Raw genomic sequence first — 15,124 nt, 5'->3', positions numbered from 1 at the left:
CCCAGCTAGCAGGACTTGTATAGCAGGTAGGTCTACACAAGCTCTCAGTTCAGGGATTAACTTTCCCAAGTTCCCAATTCATTGCCCATATGTGCTTGCTCACTAGGATTTCCTAGCAAAGCAACACATTTCCCTTCTCTTTAACTAGAAAAATAATGTAGGTTAAAAACAGAGGCTGCCCCCTCCAGAAACCTGTGCTCCACCCTGGAGTAATTTTATATTACTCTCCCCAGTGTCCTAGACCAGTCTGCAGAGATTGTGGCTTTCATTTTATGCTAGAATGATCTCCATTAATGTAATATGCTGTGATCCTTATGATATTCCAAATGGAAGCCCAGATCCTGTTTGCTTTTTTAAACATGACAAACCATCCTGCTTTTCATCTGTGCATACTTCCCAGCACAAATCAGAATGTGCCATCCATTCACTTATTAATGTTTCAAGAGTCTTCCTTAAAACACACATAAAATTTAGGGGGGATTTTGTTCCAGGACTCTCCTGACCATTCTGTGCAGTCAGAGAGAGTAGCTTTATTTCACAGACTGGGTTTAATATACAGAAACAAACTGCATCTGTTTCCAAATATTTTCTTTCTAAAACCGTTACAAAAACTAGTGCCAAAATGTGCTCATTCCTCTTTAAGGAGGAAACCTAATTTGGGTTTCTTGATCCAGATCATCCTAGCACCCAGGCTCAATTTTGCTTGCTAAAGCAATCTACAGGCTCCAACTAATACAAATTTAATCTGCAAGGCTTCCTGCTTGGGTTTAATGGGTCCAGCATTTCTTTGTTACAAGATCCACATTATGTATCAGCAGCATCTGGTACTGATTGCACATCTCAGACACTGTGCCTATGGGCTCCATGGTCAGGATCCTTCTCTGATTTCTGATCCCGTTTGGATCTTTCCCTAGGCTATCTCTTAATCTTGTTGGAAGATTTATGACTGGTCCTTAGCTTTTTCTTCTTTTTTTTTTTTTTTTTTAAGGTGTGATGTTTTCTTTTAGATCAATCTGTGGTAGCTGACTGTATTTGAGAACACATCCTGCAGTTTCAATTCTCCTTTTACATGGTCATAAACCAAGAGTCAACTCTTCAGTTAATCAATCTGCCTTGCCATAATGCTTACACATATGAAAATCAGGAACTGCTCCTCTATCTCCTAATGCTTGGGATTCACCTCCTTCCCTCTCAATGAATATGTAATCATTTTACAAGGGATGAAAAACAGTTAGCTTTTTGATTGTACTAAGAAATAAGGGGTATTCCAAACAACAAATGCTCTTCTTTGGCTTCAGGTTTTCATTCGGTAAGGTTCCAAGCCTTCCTTCTAAGTCAGGAGGAGATTTTGCCATCAATTGAAAGGGAAAAAAAAAATCAAGCTTTAGTAGTGACACAGGAACATTTTGATCAATTGGCACAATCTAAAGGTTAAAAGTTCCCATATGCAGACAACCTGGGGAAAAGTAAGAGCAATGCTAAAAACTTGTATATTCAATCAAGCTATTTCTCCAAGACAAAATTTCCAGACTAGTTTGATGAATGCTGCTGAAAGAGCACATGGCAAAACGTGACCAAAAAAGAAACTCTCACCTTAACCTCACATTCACGTTTTTGTCTCATTCCATGCACCCGCTCCATGCAAGTCAGTGCTCAGAAAAGGAGCCTGGGGGAACCCAAGAAGCAGTGTATCATGGATTACATACCAACCTCCTCTGTGTCTGCAGCTGAAACTCCCACACCACTCCTGCACATATCCCTTGACTGAAAAACTGGGGATCACAAAGCAAGGGGGATGTGTGAAGTGACCATAAGAGAAAGTAAAGTTTGGGAGCTGAATTAGGGGAATGGCCCGTGCATTACCAGGCTGCTCCCAGTATGTGTCTGCCATGCAATGAATTTATATAATTGTATTTAATCCTGTTTTTCTCTTTCTCACACGCTTATTATTGATACTGGCTCCTCCTCAGCTTCCCAGTTAGCCTGTTCATACTTGCAAGGAAGTTCTCACAAAGTAAGTGTTGTGTTAAATAGGAAACTATTTAATCTTTATTTCCCCAATAAAGCAATAAAGTGGCGCCTTTTTCTTAATAAACCCCCATCCAAAGCCTTTAGCCCTGTGAGACTTTTTCACTGTTTCAGGTCTAAAAGATAACCCAGTAAGGTATAATATGCAAAATTTTATAAACTGGAGTAAGCACTCCAACCAGAGAACTGGCAGCTCCAGCAGGCTTGGCTTTGGACCTTCTCTATTCACCACAAATCTCACATACTGTATCTGGAAATCAGAATTCAGCTGTGTGTTGGCTAGATCACCACGACAAAAACAAGGCTGAGGGGATTTTTTGGTTTTGTTTTTGGATTTTTTTTTTCCCCACAAAACAAGAACTAGGCACAGGAAAGGACACGGTTTTGGCTTCAAGGCCTAGGAAAAACAGAATTCAGTTTTTCCATTCTGTCATTATTCTAGGAAACTCTACAGGTAATAAGTCTCACTCTTGTACACTGATGCCTCTTGGAGACACTTGGGAAGACTGGATAATAGCTAAATTCATAACCAGGCAGGTTTCTCCTAAGCTAGAGCTTATTTGTGTTGCTCAAATGTGCTTCTGCAGAAACAGGTATTTCAAAGAATTTCAGCCCTTATGAAGGTACTCTGACTTTTTAACCATGCACCAGACAAGCAAGTACCTGGAAAGAAACACTCTGCCATAAAAATAAGCATTTAGTAAAGTGCTTTTTCCCGCAAGACCTCAAGCACCTGTAGAAAGTGAGCTTCTGTCATCACCTCCCTGTCACCGGGGCTGTGACTTGTTCACAGCGTGGGGAAAAGGCTTGACCAGGACCTAACATTTCTCAAGTCCACACATGCTATCCATTAGGCTGTAAGGCCCTGACAGGAGGTAGATATGTAGCTCTAAGCCATACACAGTTTATGAAAACATAACTTACAAGTCAATGATTTAAAATAGAAGTATGTGGAAGAGAAATGGAAGGCAAAGGCAGAACCAGCACAGGCTTACTGTAGAGAGCAGCATGAGCTACAAGCAAATAGCAAATGCCACTAAAATGTGAAGAAGTCAAAACTTTACATAGAATTTAAACTAGTTCTTTACATTGGGTTCGTGCCGGATTCTTACACCAGCTTATGACTCCATATATAGCACGGTATATGACATTTTTTAATCTAGAGGAGATCTTGACTTGGCTTCGCAAAGTCACGCATGATTCCCCTGATGTAGGACATGGACAGTGGGTCCTAGGTGTGCTGCTCTGCATGTTGAAGATTATATAAAAAGGGAGACTATTACTTTCACATTCTTTAATACTATTATTGATACTATCATTAAATGAGAGAATATCCCTCAGGCCGGGAAAACCTCAGCAAGTGTGGGAGCTAACACCTGGACTCAGGATTGGTTTCCTTGGTTATTAGAGCTGGCTGAATGGTTTTAACAGATAATGATATCTAATTTAATTACATATTAGACAAAACACTTCTGATTATTATTCATCCAGCCAGGATTAATGAATTTCTAAGTTCCTTCTTCCATCCTAATTTTTTTCTAGTCATCATTTACCTCTTTTGTTTTGAATCTCATCTGAAATCTACCTGTCTGAAGAGAGATGTTTACTTTTCTAATGTGCATGATTTCTTTTCTTAATGATGATGCTCCCTAAATTAATTTCCACAGTTTATAATTTGTTTTTCAGGTCATCAGAGAAAGCATTTAAGCCACAAAAAGTCATTCTTATAAAGCACAGATATTCCACTTTCTCATCCACTATTTAATATAGAGTCCTTTTAAAGGCAGAGCCCTGTAAACCCTTGTTGATTTAGAATTCCACACACCAGCCATTAACTTCTACTCCATTTGGCATCTGTACACCTTTTTTAACTATTATATCTTTCTCCACAGCATAACTGATGGACTACTGAAATCTGATTTATTTTAACCACGTAGTTCATCCTGATGAAACTGGATTACTAAATAATTTCCTGCTCTGCTGTATATACCACTTACTTTCCAAATGCAGGCCATAATAGAAAACCAGATCAGGGAGCAGGCTATTTAGTGTATTGCTGGGACAGATATGCAAATTTGGAAGGCAAATTGGAGTGGGAAGGCATTCCAGTGAAGCCCACGGTGTTATGGAATTGTCAGAGATGTCAGGCATGGCAGCAAGAGAGCTGCACTGCAGAGCCCACCAGCAAGGAAGGCAGAGAGGGCGAGGAGAAGATGAAGCTGTGAGCCTCGGTGGTTCCTTCAGTACCTGCAGCCATGCAGGCATGACATTCCCTGGGCTATCCACAAACAGAGATCCCAGCCCAGGATGAACCTACCTCCCCCACACACCTACAGCCCCAAACATAGCTCCTTCCAGTCAGGCAGGCAAGGAATAATCCCCCTGTGATTAAGCATTAAGCTGTCAGCTAATTTAGAGTGAGATCTAAACACAAGCCCTAAATGAAGGTGGTGATGAATATAAGGTTCAAACACGAAATTTCTCATGCAGTAGGAAAAATGAAACTAAGAATATTTAGTTTCCTCTAGGGTCTCTAAAAATTTTTCCCAGGAACTTAACATTTGCAAACTGCTTATCACACTTCTGTTAAGGCAGAGTTTAAGAAAAAGTCCTGCCCGGCCAGTAGCAATAATTAAAAAGCAATTCTCACCTATTTAAGCTTTTAAAACCTACAGAAGACCTCAGATTTTTCTTGGAGTTGCTATTACTCAAGAGTAGATGGCAAATCTTGCTTTGCTACCTAATGCCTGCTGCCTTTGAAGTCAATGCAACTACTGCATTTTATTCACAGGCCATTGTTTTTAAAATAAAAGACTTTGGGGCATAAGTGTTTTACTTCAATTAATTGTGTTTCCTGTTTGGGGAAAAAACAAACTAACAGATTTATTCATTAATAGAACCTGATAACTGTAGATTGCCTGCTACTATTTTGGATAAAATATTTTATCAAGAATGTTAACTCACGAATTCAGGAAATGTATGGGATTTGCAAGATAGTCCAATAAGGCTGTTATGATGAATCTCTAAATGGCTTGTGGCCATCAGGAGAGGAAAGGAGTCAAAACTGTAACAGGATTTCCCTAAAGTCATTTTCATGTTGCAATGTCAAGAGTAATTTTTTCTTTTACTAATGTCTGTTTGGGAGAAGGAAAAAAGATAATGATACAGGTGATAAAAAACAAATTAATGCACATGGAAATGTGTTGCAAATCCTAAACCTGAGCTTTAAGGAAAACAAAATAGCCTTTATCTATAGTTACCATTTTTACACTACAGTGACTAAAAATATCCCTTAAATTAAATTACTAAGGTCCAGAGTGACCACCTTTGATTTAATTTTAGCAGCTGTTTATATGGACAAATAATTTGAAAATTGTGCTGTTACTAACATCCATCAAACAAGCAATACAGTTAATGAACCCAGAATATATGCATAAATTCTTGAAGAAATAAATAATAATACAATACCTTTCTATTTCCTAGGTCTTATAAACCATTTAGACTTGGTATTTAGATTTATCCTCTGCTTTGAAGTTCTAGCTACCAACATAAACTACAAAAACTGGTAACTTCATTCTTAGAGGACTGGATTATAATCTTTTTAACAATTGTCACATAAGGGGCGGCTAGAAGTCCTTGAAGCTGCACAGGTAGAAAAGAGAGACAGGTCTTCATCAGCATTCCCTCTTCACATTCCAGAATAGCCAGATCTACCCAAAATGCAGAACATATTTCTTGCTTCTTAAAGGGATTAGTTACTGCATTCTACAAACCCGAGAATCAGATTATATTACGTATATACACATTTTAAAAGCATGTAAAGAAACAATTTTCACTGCTGTCTTGCAAATTTCTAGATAAGACAGGCTAAAATTCCCGGTTGACAGAACCCAGCAATCGTTTTAAATATTTATATGACATTGCCCTCTAGAGGAAACCGAGAAAAATCTCTTTTTGCAGAACTCTCCACAGATGAAAACATGAAATGCTGTTTTCAGCAGAACAATTAATGTTTGTTAGAAACCATTTTCAGTGAGAACATCACACACTGGTTTGGCTCCATTTGTCATCCATGAGTTTTCAAGACAGAATTCCCCAACCTCTAACCTAGGGCTCTGTATTCAGATAGATGGTACCACAGTTTACTGGTTACCACATGTCTGTGTTTTTCTCTTTGCTACCAGAACAAAAATAGCCCAGGCTATGAAAAATTGGTAAGCACTTAGTAATTCTTTAGTTGTGATGGCAAAACAAGATGCTGGTCAAAGTGTAGGAGGATGGAAAGGAAAATTTCCCTGACTTTTGTTTCAGCAAATTGTTACCCTGCTAGGCTGAACCTATTCCAGTGATCAAGTAATGGTGTAGGAAACACAAGTCAAAGTCATTACTATATTAATCAATCATTTATTTTGTCAGCTGGTGATTTTTTGGGGTTTTTTTTGAAGATCATCCAATTATCTATAGTACCTACTAAGGAGAAGAGTTAAAATCAGACCTTTTTAAACAATAGAAATGAGTCTTAGGCATCAGCTGAAACAGTAATCTCTTTCAGTCACGTTTCAACAATTCTATTTTATTTTAAAGAAGACTGAATCAGTTTTCCATCTACCTTTAGTTTCTCACATTCTTGTAAGAGAGGCCTCAGCTGGATGAGTCTTGGATGCTCTGGGGTGAAGTTTGCTGCTAATAATCACCATTTGCCTTACTCTTGCCCTGTTTTGGAAGGTACAAGTATTCTTGAACTGCCCCAAATCTTGTGTCAGTGCTCATCAACTTCTTTTTTCCCCTCTTACTTGTCTGTTAAACATGTTTTCCTTTGGAGGCTCAGGTGATCTTGCTGACCATCATACATTTTACCCAGAGAAAAAAGCAAGTACAGTGAGCAATACTGCAGAGCCTGTGGTTGATATATATCCCGTTCTCCTCTTAGCCCACATCTGATAAAAAAAAGACAGAAAAATAAGTTTTAAGGAGCATGTGATACTGCTTGGAGCTGGAGGCAAATGTCACATCAATTACAAAAAGCAATGAGTTTTCCATGTTTAAAAAAATCCCATCCCAAAAGCCATCCACTGCCACAGCTGTCTCTGTGATCGTATACCTGTCTCTTTGCTGATCTCATCTATGTTTATTGTATTTATCCTGTTACTTATGTCCATAGATGTCAGGTTCATGCTGACAAACCATATCTCTGAGGCTGATGTTGAGCGTCTGACTGTAGAACTATCTACTGTTCAGCAATTTTCAACCCTCTCTGCTCCTGTCCTTTCCAGTCTGGGTCAGATTCCCAGTGACAGGGGATAAGTGGGTTTTAAGCTGACACCACCATTAATGCTTTTAGCTCTGGAGGGTCACGGTTCAGTTCTAGTCCATCTTCCAGGACAGCAACCATCACACCCAGAGGTTGGCAAGAAGGTATGATCATGGCCTGCTTGCAGAGCAGCCCCAAAACATATCTAAGAATGAGAATGCTGTTCACTTACCCCAGTGCTGTAAGAAAAAAAATATTTGAATGAGGATTGGAGAAGTTGTGCTTTTCCAGGGCTCATGGCACATCTGTCAGTACAGGTGGAAAAGAACAACCTCCCACAGTTCTCACTGCCACTCAGTAACCTGGCTTCAGCCACTTCCTCCTCTTGCAGCAGCTCAGAGCTTCTGTCTCAAGGAAATGACTCAGCCTGCTTTGTGCAGGCTCCCAGAATATGAAGAGAAAGTCACATTTACAGTTTAGAAGATGCTGTGAATGACTGCACATGGTAAACTGGTGTGTAGGGCACAAGCATTATAGAAAGAGTTGGAATAATGGGCACAGAACATTCCCTGCTTGTGTCTTTGAACATCTGTATTTTTAATTATTGATGGCTAAAATGCTGTTCTGTGCGAGCAAATGCACTGCTGGAGAGGATGTGAAAATAACTGATGCTGTGGCTGAAGGCCTCACCTGTTACTTGGCTGAATGGTGGAAAAAAGTGACTCTTATTTTGCACATTCCAGCAGTTTGCCAATTAGCTGAGTTCTGCTGCGCCCTGACTTTACTTCCAGATGACCTGAGAGCATGGGATGCTTGCTGTGTGTCAGGCTGAAAATCCCCCTCAGGATGTAAAAGGGATCCCGCTGGCACTTTGGTACCAGGGTAAATGACAAGGCACAAGGCTGACTCACCAAAACAGGTTGTTCCCACAGTGGATGAACAGGGAGGGAAGAGCAGAGAGGGCAAAGCTCCCTCCCAAACACTGAGCTTGTTCTCTTGTAATTACAGCATGGTCTGAACAGCATGGAGAGGCACAGCAATACATTGGGCATCAAGCTACAGATTTCTAATCAGAAATTTCACAGCTCATTAAAACAAAAACAAAGCACAAAAAAAAAAAAAAAAAAAAAAAAAAAAAAAAAAAAAAAAAAAAAAAAAACAAAACCCCACCACAACTCTTTATAACCCCTGAAGTTTTTACACCTCCTAAGGCAACACCACCAACCTCTGTCCAAGTCTTTTCAAGGCAATGCAATGCCTCTGAAAAGCAATCGTGCAGAGGCAGGGCTGGGAGCAATTTTGGCAGATGACCCTGAGGATGTTCCCTAGTTACATGTATGCTTCTGGGGAATCACAATTTCTAGAGAGAGGCCAGCACTGTTGTTCAGTGCTGACACTATGTAGAAGGCAATGACAGGCATATTGATCCCTAACTTTTGGACGAACATGCAAACACATAGAGGATGTGAGCTATTTAAATCAGTGGAAGTCTTTCCATCATTTTTTATGGAGTTTAGATAAAACTCATTTGAGCAAGAAGATAAGTAAGATGCAAATTTAAGGCAGATGAGGAGTTCAGAAAGTCTGCTGAGGATGTTGCTAATGGCCATTGCTACAAGGGAATGAGCTGTGCCTCCACAGAGCCTTGGCATGGGGACATTGAGAGGGACAGCAAGAACCAGAGGGCGAGGAGGGGAAACTGAGTGAACACAAGCTCAGATTAATAAAGCGAAGAGGACAAACCAGTTAAATGATCTCTGCTGAGTCTGGGGATTAGTGACCTTCTGTTTAAGACTTTGGCTCTTAAGAGAGGATTTGGAATAAATCTCATTTCTTCAGAGCAATTTATTTCTCAACACGTGTGGCTAAGTCTGCTCATACCTTCCAGGAAACATAAAAGAAGGGAAGAAAAACATCTCTGTCTTAGTTTCTTAGTCCTGCTATATTTTAAGGGAGGGGAGAGGGAGGAATTTATATCCACTATCAAGTAGGGGATTTATATCCACTATCAGTGAAAAATACAGCAGCCATGTTTCAGAGGGGACTGCATGCTCCAGACTTCAGGAGCATAGTGAGACTCAGCCTGTGCCTTGCAAATGTTAGACATCCATATGCTTTCTCTCATTTTGTACAGGTTCAGCACACATTTACTGTATCCCAGCTCACAGCAGCTCTACTGGTTGAGAGAACCTCAGCCAAAATCCCTATGTTCTGCTTGTTTTTCATCCTCAGGACTTGTGCACCAGACAGCTTGGAGGGCACGTCAGCACAGACTTCTCATCCTTGCCCATGATAACAAGCTCCAGGTCTCAACCTCTGTACCCTGATCCATCGCTTAGCAGCACGAAGATCGGTAATATTATATAAAAAAAGAAAACTAATGCAATTCCACAACAGGTTGGGGGTATTTTTTAGGTCAGTTATGAGAACTGTATTCCCTGAGACTGCATTTGGAGGCTGTAGTCTCCAGGACCACTGTATTTGTTTTTCACTGTGTAGTCAGTGCTGTTAATATTTTAACAAGGAGCTCCCACAGAAATGTATGCCCCTTGGCCAAGGGCAAAGGGACAGGATAAATTTCCATTATTTTTCCTATTAAAACAAAAATATTTTCTTGTGGACATAACCAAGAGAAGGCCCTACTAACACCAGGAAAAGCAGCTGCTTATACTGAGCAGCACTTTGTGCTGGCAGCACTTTTGCTTTAGGAAGGAGGTGAGGAAACACAGTAAAGCAGAGCAATCAATCCATGCAATCTGACATGCCTGGGAGGTGGGGGTGCTGTGAGACAAAGCTTTCTGTGATGACCAATGATGGCTTTCTTGGGGTGATTTTTCTGTAATAAAAAGGATGTATAAAGGAGATTGCACTGCCAGGAAGATAAATCCCCCAAAACTTCAATGAAACACAATCCCATCATAGGCAGAGAGCCCTGAACCACCTCCTTTCACTGTAACACAGGTATTCATACACCCCCAACCCTACTAAGGAATGGATTTGGCACCCAAAATGTGGCCTGGGGACTGCAGCTGATGTGCTGAGGCAGAGCACCCCTTGATCCTGGTTCACACAATATCCTATGCCCACACATCAGTAGGAGCACAAGGATGCATTCTGAAGAAACTCGTGAGTAGCACAGTGCAACAAAATCTTGCAGATGTTCCAGAGACAGCTGGAACTGCAGCTGCCAGGACAAGGACAAAGTGTCATGGCAAGGACAGCCAGCCTCCTGAGGCAGTGACAGTGCCTCAGCATGGCATAGCAGGAAGCACTGCCCATGGAAAATGCAAAACTGGAGCAACTTGAATATCAAAGAGTAACCACATTTGTAGAAGGATGCTTCTCCCAGCAAGAACATATTTCTATTGCAGAAGCAAAGCTGCTTATTTTTAAAGAATAATTCCATTCAAACCTCTGAGGAAAGGGGATCTTAATAAAAAAGTGCCTTGAAAGTTGTGCTCTTCAGAAAAAAAAAGTTTTTAAATCACACTCAGATTTTTGAGTAGTTCTCAGACACAGCAAAGATTTCACCGCTCCCAGCCCCATGATGCAATGCTGTGCAGGTACAGGCCTGCTCCTTGTCTGCAGGCCTCATGACAAGAGAACAAAGAAGATTGCCCTCATGAAGACCCCTGTTCAGGGCAGAATCTGTCCCTAATTACAGCCAGGAACTGCATGATTTTTTTCCAGCACCAGCAAAAACCCTTTTTTTGACAAAGAACGTCAAGACTTCACCCAGCAGAGCCCAGGACTGTTAATGACTGCTACAGCAGGCACCACTAAGTGCTATGCACATTTTGAGACCTGTAATTTTGTTGGACACTTTGAATTGTCCTTTGTAATTAGCTGCTAGCACTTACAAAGAGGTAGGACTATGCTTAGAATGTCCATATATCACACACCTGCTAATGGCATTGACCTGTGAGGAGGAGCAGGACTTTACCTTCATAGTTCCAGCTGTCCTAGAGGCATGAACATAAGATGTGCAATAGCAGCAAGCAATTCAGGAAAGACCTTGGCTCTACTGAAAACCCTCAGCTTCAGGTAAAGTAAAAGCCTTGCCTTCCATAGTGGCACTTGAAGCTCCCTCTCAATTGCAGACCTGATTCCTGAAGGTCTTTCTCAGTATCTTTGAAAATAAACTGATTTCGCTGAAATTTGGCATGCCATATCTATTCTGAGAAGGAGTCTTAGCAACTCCCCCCAGGGCACTGGCTGAAGAGGAGAGACTAAGAAAGCACTGTGCAAAGGTATGGCTATCAAAACATTTCTTTCTTCATTTTTTTGGAAGCAACTCCAGTTTGTAGGTTAAAAAGAAGCCAGCCACTTCTCTGACTGTATTCCCACATAAGGCAATTCTTGGTAATTTTTGGTAATGAGAAAGATGATATTTTGAAGGAGTGGTTGGATTTTCTCAATTAAATTATAATAATACCTCATGTTTCTACCACAGTGTCATCACTGGTAATGTATCATACTCTGCTTTTTTCAAGAATGAATTTGGGAATCTATTTAGCACTGATTTTAAAGATTAAATGTATACAGTAGCTTTGTCCAAGCATCTCAGCTATGCTTGATGAAATTCATAATCATATATTTCAAACTGAATTATATTCATGATAATTTTTTTTTTTTTTTTTTTTTTTGCAATGCTCCCAGGACTTGCTCAATGAAGCCCCATTCAGTTATGTTCAGGAAATGAAGGATTCATCTGTCCTCTGCAGAAATACTAATAGCCTCCCTCCAATAAGTGAGTAATAGCCCAAAATGAGTAGAGTAGATCCAAAATACATAGGAAGTTGTTGTCTGGGAGAACATAACCCACATATTTTGGAGATACAGTTGTATAGACAAAAGATAAATAAATAGGCAGAGTTTTGACTAACCTTTGTTCAGTATTCCAATACAGCTCATTTCCCTGCAATTGTGTTTGATAGACACACACAATTTGCTAACTCTAAAGAGAGTAATAATTTTCCCTCAGTTACTAACATAACCAAAAATGACACCACCTACATTATTCCTCTCTAATGTAATAATACCCTGTTAAGCAAAGAGCTTTGATGATTTTATTACTGCATAATGTTTCTCTAAATGGAAAGAAAGCAGAAAAAAAAAAGAATAAAAGACACAAGTTCAGCAATAATCAACCCATCTCTGCCGTTTACATGGAAATCAGGTAGAATTTAAATACATACCTTTTCTTTAAAGAAGTCACACTCAGCTTTCCTAGCAAGGAGAGACAGATGACTGGTACTCACAGCTCCTCCAGTAAGTGTTGTGCTCTCTTACTGTGTCTGACCCCATCATTACTCCAAGACATGAGGACCTCTTAGGCATACCAGGCAGATGCCAAAACAGCCCTGTCTGTCCAGGGCTGCCCAATCTGTTCCAGCTCCAGTCATCTACCCCTGCATCCTCTAGAGGCTGACCACATCCATAGGACAGCCAGCAGAAGGGACTGTGTGCCCTCTCCTCCCTCTAGTTTTCTGGTGTATTGGTTTAGCCCCTTATAACAGGAAGGGTTTGGATAGCATTTTGGAACTAGAGCTGAGGTTACACAAAGCCCAAGGTAAGTGAGAACACCTCTGCAAACCCTGCTGCAGAGGTGGGAAATGGCAGAGCTGTGAGACCCCATGCCAAATCCTCCACTGTTAAGGGAATAAATCAGAAGATTCCCTATATCAGTGTGATCACTGTAGAAGATTCCCTTTATCAGTGTGAAAAACTTCTTCATTATGCAAGATGGGGCTGCCCTGGAACACTTGGCAGGTGTGAAATAAACACATAAGAAGTTATTTTGCTTGCCCAATCCAGCCTGGTGCTGCAGGAGCTAAGGCAGTATTTTACTTTCACTGACCATGTGCAGGCTCCACTAAGTAAGTCACACCACAAATCAGAGCACCCACAGCCCCTTGTATCAACCTAGAAGTGTTTCTCACTCAGCCAGAGAATAATTAGGCAGTCAGAAAGGGAGTCAGAACTACTATTTAGTGTGCCCCAACAACACCTTGAAAAACCAAGGGGAAAAGGTCTCTGCTACTTCCACCATAGCAGAAATATGGAATTGCTCTAGGAAAGCTTCTTCTTGGAAGCAGTCTTTCCAGAAGGTAAGTTGATGTTGCCTTTCAACCTATTATAAAGCTAGACAGAATTGTGTCATTTCAGAGCACCCCTATGGAGAAAGCTACTGAAAGACTCTCAAATCATCCTCAAGCACTCCAGGTGAATAATATGGGAACATGGGGCTGGAGCTGGCAGCGGCTCCCTGACAGGCAAAAGCCAGCTCTCCAAACTGGGAGCATCCTCAAGGTCCCAAACTCAAGGTCCCAAGGTCATCCATCAACATCACCCTTGTCAAATAGTGGTCAACAGTAAGTTAGGTGAGGATGTTTTGGATGCTGAAAATAAAACAGGTTTTGACTAAGAAGCATTCTAAATTTTGGCCTAAAATTGGATGTATAATATTCTAAAACAGGATTTAAGAACAACACTGGCCCCACACTACCAAAACTCTGCCTTCTGGTCAAAAAAACTAAGGAAAATGGAGCACTTGGTTCCTATTAGCTGGAGTCACAGCTTGTTAGTTTCATAACAGAGCTTTCCAAAAGGAACAAGCCCTAAATTAAGCCTTCAGGGACAGGCCAAAAAGTACAGATATCCAAATATTTTCATCTTCATTGGCTATTATCTCTCCTTTTGCATTATTAATGAGATAATATTGCTGCCCACTGCAATAAATTCCCTTGTATTTAGAAACAGTGACATCTGACAAAGGGGAATCAGCAAACTAACTGCCTTTTGCCATAAACACTCTCAAATTTGGAGGTGCCACTGGTTGATATTGCCACAATACAAGCTAGGAATTACACAGGGTTGTTTTCATACTTGTAAAACCATATGAGATTGAGCTGCCCAGCACTCACTCATTGAGGAGTCACTGCTTTTATTCTGCCACATGCCAGAATTGGGAGTTATGGTCAGCCCAGACTTCTGCCACGTTCACTGCCAGTTGCGATCACTTCACTAGGACTTGGTTTCCAAAAGTATCCATCCCCAAAATAAGTTCCCTTTTGGCAAGAGGGGGAGGATTTCATGCCTTCAGGTACATTGTAACCTCAGGTATGAATCAACCTTTACCTCCTCATCTACAGCAGAGAAAGGTTTTTGCCTTTGCAAAGGGTAATGTGAGAAAGTCTACCAGCCCACAAAGAGCAAAAGTGGGACAATAACTGATTTCGCAGCATGGAATGGCTGAATTTAAAAAAACACCACAAGAATAATCTGTATCAATGCAAGAATCTTAATTTTTGATTTGAACTCTTAAAGATTTCAAGTTTTCTGGGTCAGGAGACATCAGAAGAGAGCAAATGGATCATAATCAAAGAGAATTTATTAAAATGAAGTTGTTCCAAACTGGAAAACACAAAAATGTCTTGCTTTGAGAAAGTCTCAGACAACATTTAGCTGTCAAAAACGCTTCCCTCAACTGAAATAATTCAACAAAAATAAGAAGCACCTGTAAAAATATCTTCCAGAGCTGCTGCATCTATGTTTTCATTTTTGCTTAAGGAAGCAGTTTTATACAAACCTAGGACGGGTCGTGTTTTAGTGCAGCCCCTTTGGTGATTATGACATATAATTTTTTGACCCAGTGACCCCTGATTATTTTCCAGTGTGCAAGTAGCACATGTTGGCTAATTATCAATTAACTTGCTTTTGTTACTTATTTTCTACAAGACCTTAAGAACAAACCCAGGGCTCTCTCAGGGGCTGGAAAACAAAGGTCAAAAAGTCTGCTCCTAGACTTCCATCAATATCACCTGTGACTTGCACCGTGTGGCA

At 40.5% G+C, this 15,124-nt stretch overlaps 1 protein-coding gene across 1 annotated transcript in view; it reads right to left on the bottom strand.

Annotated features, from left to right (window-relative positions):
- PDZD2 (PDZ domain containing 2) overlaps positions 1–15,124 on the bottom strand; it is a 136,125-nt gene that overhangs the window by 120,469 nt on the left and 532 nt on the right. The gene's annotated exons all lie outside the window — the stretch shown is intronic.

Source organism: Zosterops lateralis (genome assembly GCF_965231275.1).
Source record: "Zosterops lateralis genome assembly, chromosome: Z".
Lineage (NCBI taxonomy): Eukaryota > Metazoa > Chordata > Aves > Passeriformes > Zosteropidae > Zosterops > Zosterops lateralis.
This window is presented reverse-complemented; position numbering and strand designations above follow the sequence as displayed.